The sequence below is a fragment of the Gossypium arboreum genome, chromosome 6 (assembly GCF_025698485.1).
Source record: "Gossypium arboreum isolate Shixiya-1 chromosome 6, ASM2569848v2, whole genome shotgun sequence".
NCBI lineage: Eukaryota > Viridiplantae > Streptophyta > Magnoliopsida > Malvales > Malvaceae > Gossypium > Gossypium arboreum.
Genome location: NC_069075.1, coordinates 106476703 through 106487656, shown reverse-complemented (window position 1 = coordinate 106487656; position 10954 = coordinate 106476703).

Here is a 10954-nt window from a genome sequence, read left to right as displayed (position 1 = left end):
ATTGAGCTTGATTTTGCATTTATGCATTTGGTTATTTAGATAAATATGAAAATTAAATAAACATGATAATAAATTGTCATTTGAGGTGCCTAAGAGCACATTGGTTATGTGCGGTAATATGTTATGTTTAAGGCATGATTTTGGCTTGATTTGAATGTCTTGAATCGGTTGGTGAATGTGTTTAAGTGTTAATGTAGGTGAAAAACAAATTGGGTGAGAAATGTGGCCTTGGAAATGACCTATTTTCGTCCATACAAGTAGAGACATGGGCGTGTGTTTTAGCCGTGTGTGACACACGGCCTAGCACATGGGCGTGTGGTTTAGCCGTGTGTCACCTGCATATTCAAAATTTCAAAACTGAATGCTCAGAATTGATCACACGGCCTGACACACGAGTATGTGTCCCCTGCACCTTGATAAAATTTTGAGATTTTGCGAAAAATTTTCTAAGTACCCGGTTTAGTTCCTCCTTGTTTCTAATGCATATTTTGGGCCTCGAGGGCTAATTTAAGGGACAATATAATTTATTATGAAAGATTTTTTATATGAATGTTAAATGTTATGAAATATCTGTATTTGATCTGTATGTTTTGGTAATACTCCATAACCCTGTTTCGGCTACAGATACAGGTTAGGGGTGTTACAAAGGAGACCCAGATATTTTTATAGATTTCAGGAATTTCTAACATTCAACAATTGCGTAACTGAACTATTGATCTGATCAGTTGTATTTATACTATAAAAGATCATAGGCTTCGTATAATTAACACACTGACCTGAAGCCTCTTCAGACTCCTGTAGAATCTTCTTTAATACTTATGCCTCTTGATTTGAAGCCTCCCCAAACAATATGTTATCATCTACGAATAGTAAATGGGAAATCTAGAAGGGGCCTTCAGCTTACTCTAACTCGTTTCACTGACCATTCCTTCCTTCTTGGCTAAGCGCATTAAAGTCTATAACCCCTCACTACACACCAAAAAATGATAGGGGCTCAAAGGATCCTGTTGCCTTAGTCCTATTCTTGGCTTAAATTTCTCACCATCATACCTACTCACCACAATCGAATATGAGACTGAACCTGTAACACCCCTCACCCTTATTCAATACCGGAATAGGGTTACGAAACATTATCGGACTAGAAACACATATAACTGTACTATTTTCATACATTTGATTAAATCATACAACCAACATTAATTCCAATCAATTTGTCCCTTATAATAGCCTACGACGCCTGAAACATGCTTTAGAAGTGGTTCGGGTCTAAACCAATAACATATGAAAATTTTGGAAACTTAGAAAAATTTCAAACATACAAGCCGTGTGCCTCACACAACTAGTAGACACGCCTGTGTCTTAAGCTGTGTGGAAATAGGGCATACATACTGACTTGCATCACATGGCTGAAAACACGCTCGTGTGCCAGGTCATATGAAAACTGGAGAGTATGCTAACTTAAGCAACACGCCCAAGTCACACGCCTGTGTGTGAGACCATGTGGAGCATACTAACTTCATTTTAATTCAAAACCAGGGGACACACAGCCGTATAACATGACTGTGTGTCTCACACGGCTGAGACACACGCCCGTGTCTCTGCCTGTGTGGACAAAAATAGGCTATTTGCAAAGCTATTTTGCCACCCTATTTTCACTTAATACACAAGCATAAAATTTCATCAATTTATAACTCAATAGGCAGCCATTCCAATACATTTTATACATATATGATACCAATTCAACATAGTATTCAATTACCTAATTAACATCATGCATTTTCCAATTATATTCCAACCACATATCAAGATAACATTTGCATAATTCCATTCCATCTACCACTTATCAAACATACCATAATTGAACACTTATATACAATCACAACATTGTACCAAATTTAGCCAAATCACATGGCTTAGACTTATACCATAAAATGTACCAAAAATTCATTATCTCAAGTAACCATACTTATCATTTTTAATACTAGCCTATACATGCCATATTTACATATAACAATTTCAAAAGTACCAATCGCCAACTGGATAGTGTGATGCATAACTCCAATTTGTCCGAAACGAGCGAGCTATCGAACCTCTATAAAACATGGAAAAAGAAGCATAATAAGCTTTAAAGCTTAGTAAACCCGTATAATTCAGAATTAAATTTACCATTTATACATAATCAAGGCAAATAAATAAGGTATACTCAACTCAATTTCGAAATGCCTAAACACAAACATTCATCAACAAGTTAGCCATATAGATACGTGTAACCATCCATTATTTCAATTCAATACTCAATACATTGCATTATACCAAATTCATATATCATGTACAACATTAGTAACATTTCATTCTCAATCATATAAACAATAATCCATTTGCAAACAGTAGTTCATCCATATAAATAGTATTTATGCCCGTTGAACCTATTAGAATATCGAAGGATACTCGAGTAATATACATTATGTATAAATCAGTAATCCATCAATTCATTACAATTTTCTACTCTTTCAAGCTATGAACAGTAAGCTCCTCCTGAGCTGATGGATAGTAAGCTCTATTGAGCTGAAACGGTAAGCTCTGATGAGCTGAAAATAGTAAGCTTTTATAAGCTGAAACAGTAAGCTCTAATAAGCTGAAAATAGTAAGCTCTTACAAGCTGATATATCGGTAAGCTCAATTGAGCTGCGGTGAGTCTGCAACACATGTAGGATCTTGACCAAAACGGTAACCCTAGTGACATGTCACTCGTATCCTACGAATTCATATGGTTCAAATGGGGCTCGGTAACTATCAGTCTATATCAATAAGGCATTCATATTCCAAGTATATCAATTAATCAATTAATCAATTATATACATAAATTTCAAATAATTACAAGTATTTAAAAGTTCGATGCTAATTATACGAACTTACCTCGTATAGCTCGGATAACAACTATCGACTATTCGTCAATCTTTCCTTTTCCCGATCTAAACCTGATCTCGGCTTATCTTCATCTATATATTATCAAAATCAGCTTATTTAATCAACTATTTATTCAATTTGGTCCAAAATACACATTAGGGCTATTTTACATATTTGCCCTTAAACTTTCACATTTTTATAATTTAGTCCTTATCACATAAAATTGTAAATTCATGCAATTTAGTACCAGCCCATGCTTAGCTGAATTTACTATATATTACTAGCAGCCCATATTTGCAATTTATTCACACTTCTACCAACATAATTTTACATTTTCTCAATTTAACCCATTTTTGACATTTTTGTCAAAAATCACTTCACAAAACTAGTTTAACTATCAACAAACATTCAAAATCCATCATCAACCATCAAATTACTCAAACATTCAATAATGGTAACATGTTAAATCTTTAAAAAATTCAAAATCTAAGGTATGGGCTAGCTAATATACGAAGCAACGATCTCAAAAACGTAAAATTCATTAAAAACTGAGTAAAAACCATACCTTAATCAAGAATCTAAATGGCCGATCCTCAAAGGAACAAAAATGGATATTCTTTATTATTAGTTTCGGCAATAATGGATGGTTTTTTTTTGTTTTATTCACTTATTATAACATAATTTATGAATTACAAAAATAACCTTAATAATTAACATAAAAATTTACCTAATACATGTCTAAACATGTCCATTAAAACAACCATTGGTCTAATTTGAACATAAGGACTCCCACAATTTAATTTCATAGCTATTTAATACTTTTAACTATTAGAACTGAAATTTTACGCTTTACACGATTTAGTCCTTTTTACTGAATTAAGCATTCAAACAATAAAATTTCTTTACAAAACATTCACATAATAATTCTATTATACTGTAAACTTTAATAAAATAATAAAATAAATATTTTGACTTCGGATTTGTGGTCCCAAAACCACTATTCCAATTTGACTCAAAAACGGGCTGTTACAGAACCAATGCAATACATAATAAAGTTTACCCATTAAGTAGCAAACCCCATCTTTAATAACATTTGACGTAAAAAAAATCTCATTCAACACAATCGTACGCTTTACTCATATCCAATTTTAACACAAAAAAACCTCTCTTCTTTGTTCTTTTTTACTTGAATGTATGTAGAACCTCATAAGCAAGTAATACGTTATCAATTATTAATCTGCATGGGACAAAGGCACTTTGAGCATCGTCTATATAGCAATTTAGAACTTTTTGGAAATGATTTGCTACCATTTTTGAAATTATCTTATGAAGGACTGAGCATAAACTTATAGGCTTAAAATTTGATAAATTCATTGGCTAAGTAGTTTTCAGAAGGAGAATAATATTAGTAGCATTATAAGGTTCCAAAGACATATCTTTGTTTAGAATACTCATACAGAACTCGCTAACATCTCTTCCCATAATATGCCAAAATTGCTGATAAAAAATCGTAGGGAAACCATCACTACACACTGCCTTCATTGGTCCCATGCTTTTAATAGAAGTAAAAATCTCTTCCTCCACATAAGGCGTCGTTAATTTCTTATTCCTTTCTTTAATGATTTTCCTCTCCACTCCGAAAAGGATATGATCTATATTTCCCATTCCTCTTGAAGAGAAAAGATCATTAACATAATTGCGAGCAATTGTCTCCATCTCCTTTTCTTCATTCTAGATCACGTCCATTTCATTCTCCAAGCCCCTAATTCGATTAACATGCCACCTTTTAGACGTAATTCTATGAAAAAACGTTGTGTTCTTGTCCTCCATTTTCAACCAATTTGCTCAAGCCCTCTATTCCCAGCATAATTCTTGTTTCTTTATCTCCCAATTCAACTACATTTTAATGTCAATAATTTTTGCAAACATTTCATCATCTCTCCCAGCTTCCAAGAGTAATTCCAACCTGTTGTTTAAATTCTTACCCTCTTCACCTTGTTTCCTTTTATATTTCTCTCCCATTCTTGTAAGGCTACTTTAAGATAATCCAATTTAGATAAGACATCACTTAATTCAGACTCCTACACCTTCCGAATAATTGCCTCACATGAATCCTCCAGAACCTACCATGTTTTGAATATGAAATTTTTATATCTTCCTCCCTTTTATCCCTAGTTCGTTCTAACTAACAATGTACAATTTTCCGAAAAAGAATGAGTTATATGATCAATAGAATAATTAGAAAATAATTTTAACCAATTTATATTCATCACTCCTCTATCCAATCATTCCCTAATATTTGTTTCTGGTAAATTACCTCTTTCCTAAGTGTACCAAGAACCCGAGAAACCTCCATCCAATAACTAGCAATCCTCAAGCACCTTTCGAAAGTTCTACATGCACCTTTCTTCCCTTGGTATTCCTTTTACTTTCTCATGAGCATATAGAATTTCGTTAAAATCACCACAAACTAGCCAAGGGACTTCACAATTTTCCCTAAGGTGTCGAAGTATACTCCAATTGTCTACTTTATGTCTAACAATTGGGGCTCCATAAAAACCTGTAAACCTCCATTTCAAACTTCTAACATCCTCTTGGACATCAACATCAATATGATTTTTAAAGAAACTCCGAATACTGACCAGTGCATTTCCATTCCACGTAATATTAAGACCTCCTCTAGAACCTTCCGCTTGGACATTAATCCCATTCGTGAAACCACACCTTCTTCGCACTTTCTTCATTCGTATCCTATCTAAATTTTTTTCATTAATAAAACAATTTGAAGATTAATAGACTTCAACATAAATCAAAGTCTTCGAATAGCCTGTGAACTCCCCAATTCGTAGACATTCCATTATAAAAGTTTTGTTGTATCCGGTCGGCTTGCCCCTTAGCATTCGCAGATATCTAATTGTGGTAAGTATTATTTCACTCAACTAAAGGTCCAAATGAATCAATAGAAATAGAAACATTAGGAACCATCATTTTAGTTCTGGGCCTTTTCTTCCCATCAACAGACACTATTGGGTCATCTTCAACTTCATGATCTATATAGATTCGTCCCATTGCATTAGAGGAACTAATCTGATTGGCTAAATCAATATTATGATATCCTTCCAAATTAAACCCTAAAATCGGGTTGATATAATTTCCAAATCCAGTCCTTCATTCTTCTCATTAATTACTCTCTGACACATGTATTGACTGATTTCTTTCCTTAGACGCATCATCCTCTTCCTCTAGCAGCCAAACACTGCTTGCAGTAAAGGCCATTTGTGTTACCGCTTTCAAAGAAATACTCTACCCAAACTCTATGATTTCATCTTTGAGGTTTAATCTAGCAAGGCAGAACTTATCGCTGTGACCTAAACATGTTGGGAAATGTGTCTATATTGTAGTAAACATGTAACTATTTTCTATTTATTTGAACAATGAATAAATAAATAAAGTTAATTTTACATTTCACTATTATGTCTTTTGTATTTATGTCTTTTATATTATGCATGCATAGAAAAATTGTGACAAACAAATATTAGCTCATTGATTGTCTAAAGTACAAACTGAAGATAAGTGGCATTGTAAAGAATATTTACATTGCGAGAAAGACGACTTACTTCAGTAGATAATCTAAATGAGTCTGTAATCCCGTAAAAGAATCAAAGTGAGAATTTGATTCGAATACTAAGAAGGATTATTATGTCGTCTACAATTCTAATTAGGGAGATGACTAGTCTTGACTATCGGAGTAGTTGACTCCACAACTAGAGACATAGATGTATTTATTGGTAGAATGATACATTGGACTGGACGCAAGATGAATTAATTCTGAATACGTTTGTGAATTAATTCACTTATGACATTTATGGTGTGATTTACCTAAATCCTGAGTTAGTCACTGACCATGCGTATGCAACTCATATGTTTTGATTTAAGTAGAAGCGTATGCTCTAAAGATGATCGAGCCCATAGTTGCTATGTTGAGTACATGACTTGTGTATGGCATGCCTTTACTAGCAACAATGGAATTCATAACTCAATTAAAGAGTTAATGATATCCTCTCATTGGCGTTGTGTGGATTAATAAAAATGGAACGTGGCCACGGGTTGCTCGAGCAATTTATCACAGTCAATTGTTGATAGTGGTTATATTAATCATTAAGAAGACATAATGGTGACAATGAGATAAAATAGGATTGTATTGAGTGAACGAATTTAACTCAAAGGAATCAAGGATATCATATGAGGGTGACACACACATGACGAGGTCATTGGACAAAACAGTTGGATGAGTGCTTTCGTAAAGAGCATACAATAAGGAGTTTTCAATCATGATATTTCTTATGGCTTGACTTCATGATTAAGTAATTGTGAATTATCGGAACGATACTTCTGGATATAATTGTAATCACTAGAGCCTAATTGTATATGTACAATTGGTCCCTCCGCTAGCTCAACAAAAACTCGATCGGACTGCATTTGAATCAAAAGAAAATTTTACGACTTTGGGAATAATTTAATTGAGTTCATTTATTCGATGTGAAATTAAATTAGGTAGTCGTAAGAATTGTCCAACTAGAGAATTTGATTAAATAATTTTCTTGAAAAATTAATTTGGAAAATCTAAGTGATTTTGGGAAAAATTAATTTTGATCAAGTAAAATTAAATTAATCAAATCAATTAAAATTAATATGATATTTTTGGAAGCTAATTTTCAAGTTAGACAATTGACCCGGTAATTGAACTTGAAAATTGGTCTTGGGATCATAAATTAGGTCAAAGAGCCCAAAACTAAAACCAAGACCCAAAACTGGTCGAATCGGGCCCGGTATGTGAAACCGAGTTGACGGTCCAATCGGTGGTTAGACCGGACCAGTTGGATCATCATTAACCTGGACCGAACCAACAACAACTGAACCGGGTTGGGGTGCCGTAAGGGTGTCACATCTGCATTGTTAGACACAACAATGTTCTGGTGGCCGGCGGCGGTTGGTCGTCGGTAGTTGAGCAGTGGAAGAGTTACACTCCTATTGAGACTCTGCCAGAGAATTTGATTTCAGATTAACTATTCCAAAAATAATATTATTTTAATAGTTTAATATTAAATTTAATTAACACTTATTTTAATAGTTTTTTATTAATTTAATATTAAATTGATTATCTTAATATTAAATTTAATTTAATATTTATCTTGATAAATATTATATTAATTTAAAATTAAATTGATTAAGTTTAATTATAGTTGAAGTCTCTAAACTCTCACTATATAAAGAGAGCCTTGGGTCATTAATTACACACGCTTGAATTCAAGAGAAAGTTGTAAACAGATAATTTTTTGAAAAAATTATTTCAGAAAATTTCTAGAGATATTTTTCTGATTTACAACTTGACCTAAAAGTTAAGAGAAATTACAAAATTACCCCACTGGTAATTTTTGTGAAAATTTTTCTAATTCGAAACAAGCACACACTCTGCAGACGTGAGCTTGAGGATAGCAGAGATAATTACTCGGTCGAAGCGCTTATCCTAGACAAATCGAAAAGGTACAATTTTGATTAAGTGATTATTACTTTAGATATCACAACCAAGATCTTGCTTTGGAAAAAATTTTAAAACTCTAGTTTTTTCCTAAATTTATTTTTCACGTTTTCCAACCCATTTTTCCAACAAAACATCCATATAAGAAACAAAATAGTGTAAGCTTTTCGTACCGAAAATTTGCATAAGTGAATTTCGAGGAAGGTTGCATTATATTCTTCTTTCTTTTTAACGGTTTTCTGACATTTAACTCTATACGAACTCTCAGATAACTCATGAGCCCCCTATTCAGTTGTTTCAAGTCAAATTCCATAAATCTACCCACTAAATTGCTTAGTTTCTTCGCAATGGCTTCCGTAAAAAACCTAGGGGTAAATCATGAATTTGGATCCAGAAAGCCAAAAAAACTAATGGCACCAACTTTGGATCATTATCTTCTTTCAGCTTATGAATAATAAAAAGATGATTATTGAATGTCCAAGGACAACCATTGATCACCTGATCTACATCTACTTCAAGGAAAAACTTGAACAGATATCATCTTCTCCCAAGATCCATAATCTGAACACCCCTCAGAGGATGCCACAAATTTACCATTGTAGTTTTCATTGCAAAAAAATGAACCACACTCAAAGTAGAAAACATCCCACCAAATAGTATTCATACGTCACCTTCTATAAAGTTGTATCAACAGATAGTAGAACCTCCTCCTCCCTATCGTCTATATTGAGACCTTCCAAATCCTTTTCCATGGTGAGAATCACTTACAAAAGAGCGAGCAATAAAAATAATTATAAATGTAACAATACGAGAAACTTTTGACAAAAAAGAATATAAAGGCAAAAGCGTGCTAAAGAGAGTAGACTAAATGTGCTACAGAGAGTAGAAAATTGTGATAAATGAACTGAAAACTTATTCTCAAACCTAGTAGTCTATTTTTTTAAACATGGCACATTTATGTTGTCCTTTTAGAAGGCATGTATTGGCAAAGTGAAATTTTTTGAGAGGACCAAAATAAAGTTGTAAAAATTTGGTAGCTGCAAAAAAATTAGGGAGCTGAAAAAAAATTAAAAGCTAAGTTTCTAGAGGGCCTAAAAATGAAACATTTCTACCAATCAAGAGGCTGAAATTAAAACTATTCCATTTAACCAAAATGGTCTACGCCATTCCGGTGAAAGGATGACAAAATCCAAACTTTTCAATGGATTGAATTGAGTAAATCTTTTTATCAAATGTGAAGTGAGTAAAGGTAAAATGTGGTGGAATTTTCTTTAAATAGTGACTATGGAGTGTTTTATGGTAATTACTTTTTTTTTTATTTGTTAAATAAAATTATCATTTTACCATTGTATATATGACTATTAAAAAGATAAAAATATAAAATATAAAAAATGTTATAAAAAATCTATTTGTTTTTTATTTAAATTGTTTTCAAAAATTATGTTTAAATCTTTACTTGTTTTATAAAAATATTAGAAATAACTAGAAAAATAAATTGAAATGAAGCATAACAGGATGAGGATTTATGCATAGTACAACAGGGTGAATGGTGGAGTAAAGCATATTATCTATGGAGCAATGAGGGATTCGTGAATATCCATTTCACCTCGGGCCATTTCCATCCCAATTTCAATGCCTGGAGGTGTTTATAGGCTACGTTTGATTTTAAAAAAAAATTTTGGCCTGAGCTCAACTCGCCCAAGCTTACTCAAATGACCCGTTTCATTGTTCATAAAATAATAAAAACTTATTTACTTTAATTATAAAATATATAAATATTAGTATATATATTTTTAAAAATTGTTGTATTTAAATAATAAAAGGAACCAAGTTGAGATTGGAAATTTTAAGTTAAAGCCTAACTCAAGTTGGCTGTGCAAGTCACTTAACCCATTAACTTATTGACTTGCCTCCTATCCATATTTATAATATATAATAACATGAGTTCGGAAAAATTTTTAAATTGATGAGGATATTTATTATTTTAAAATTATTTTTCTTATCAATCTATTATTTGTTTGGTGTAAGCGAAAATTGTTTTTTTAGTTTGTTTGTTTTGAAAAAAAATCAAATTATTACATGTGTACTTATAAATTAATGTAAATTAATGTATTTACGTGTGCGGTGCATGAGATTTAATGTTTTTAAATTTTCATTATTTTTAAATTGGTCTAATATCATTAAAATGTTTCAGATATTAAAGTTTAAATAATAAAAATATTAAGATATAACATATTTAAATTACGAATATAATAATAATATTTCATAATAATTTTTTGTAATGTTACGACACCGTAATTTTTTGTAATGTTTAATCATTTATAATTTGCAAATAGTTGTCAGCCACTTAAATGTTTTCCTAAAATGTTTCAATACATTATCATAAATAAGATATATGATATGATTTAGTTTGAGTACAAAAATTTACCCTAAATATTCAATTATATTAATATAAAATTCTTTTACCATAAATATTATTTTTAAAATTGAATTATAATTAATTTCACG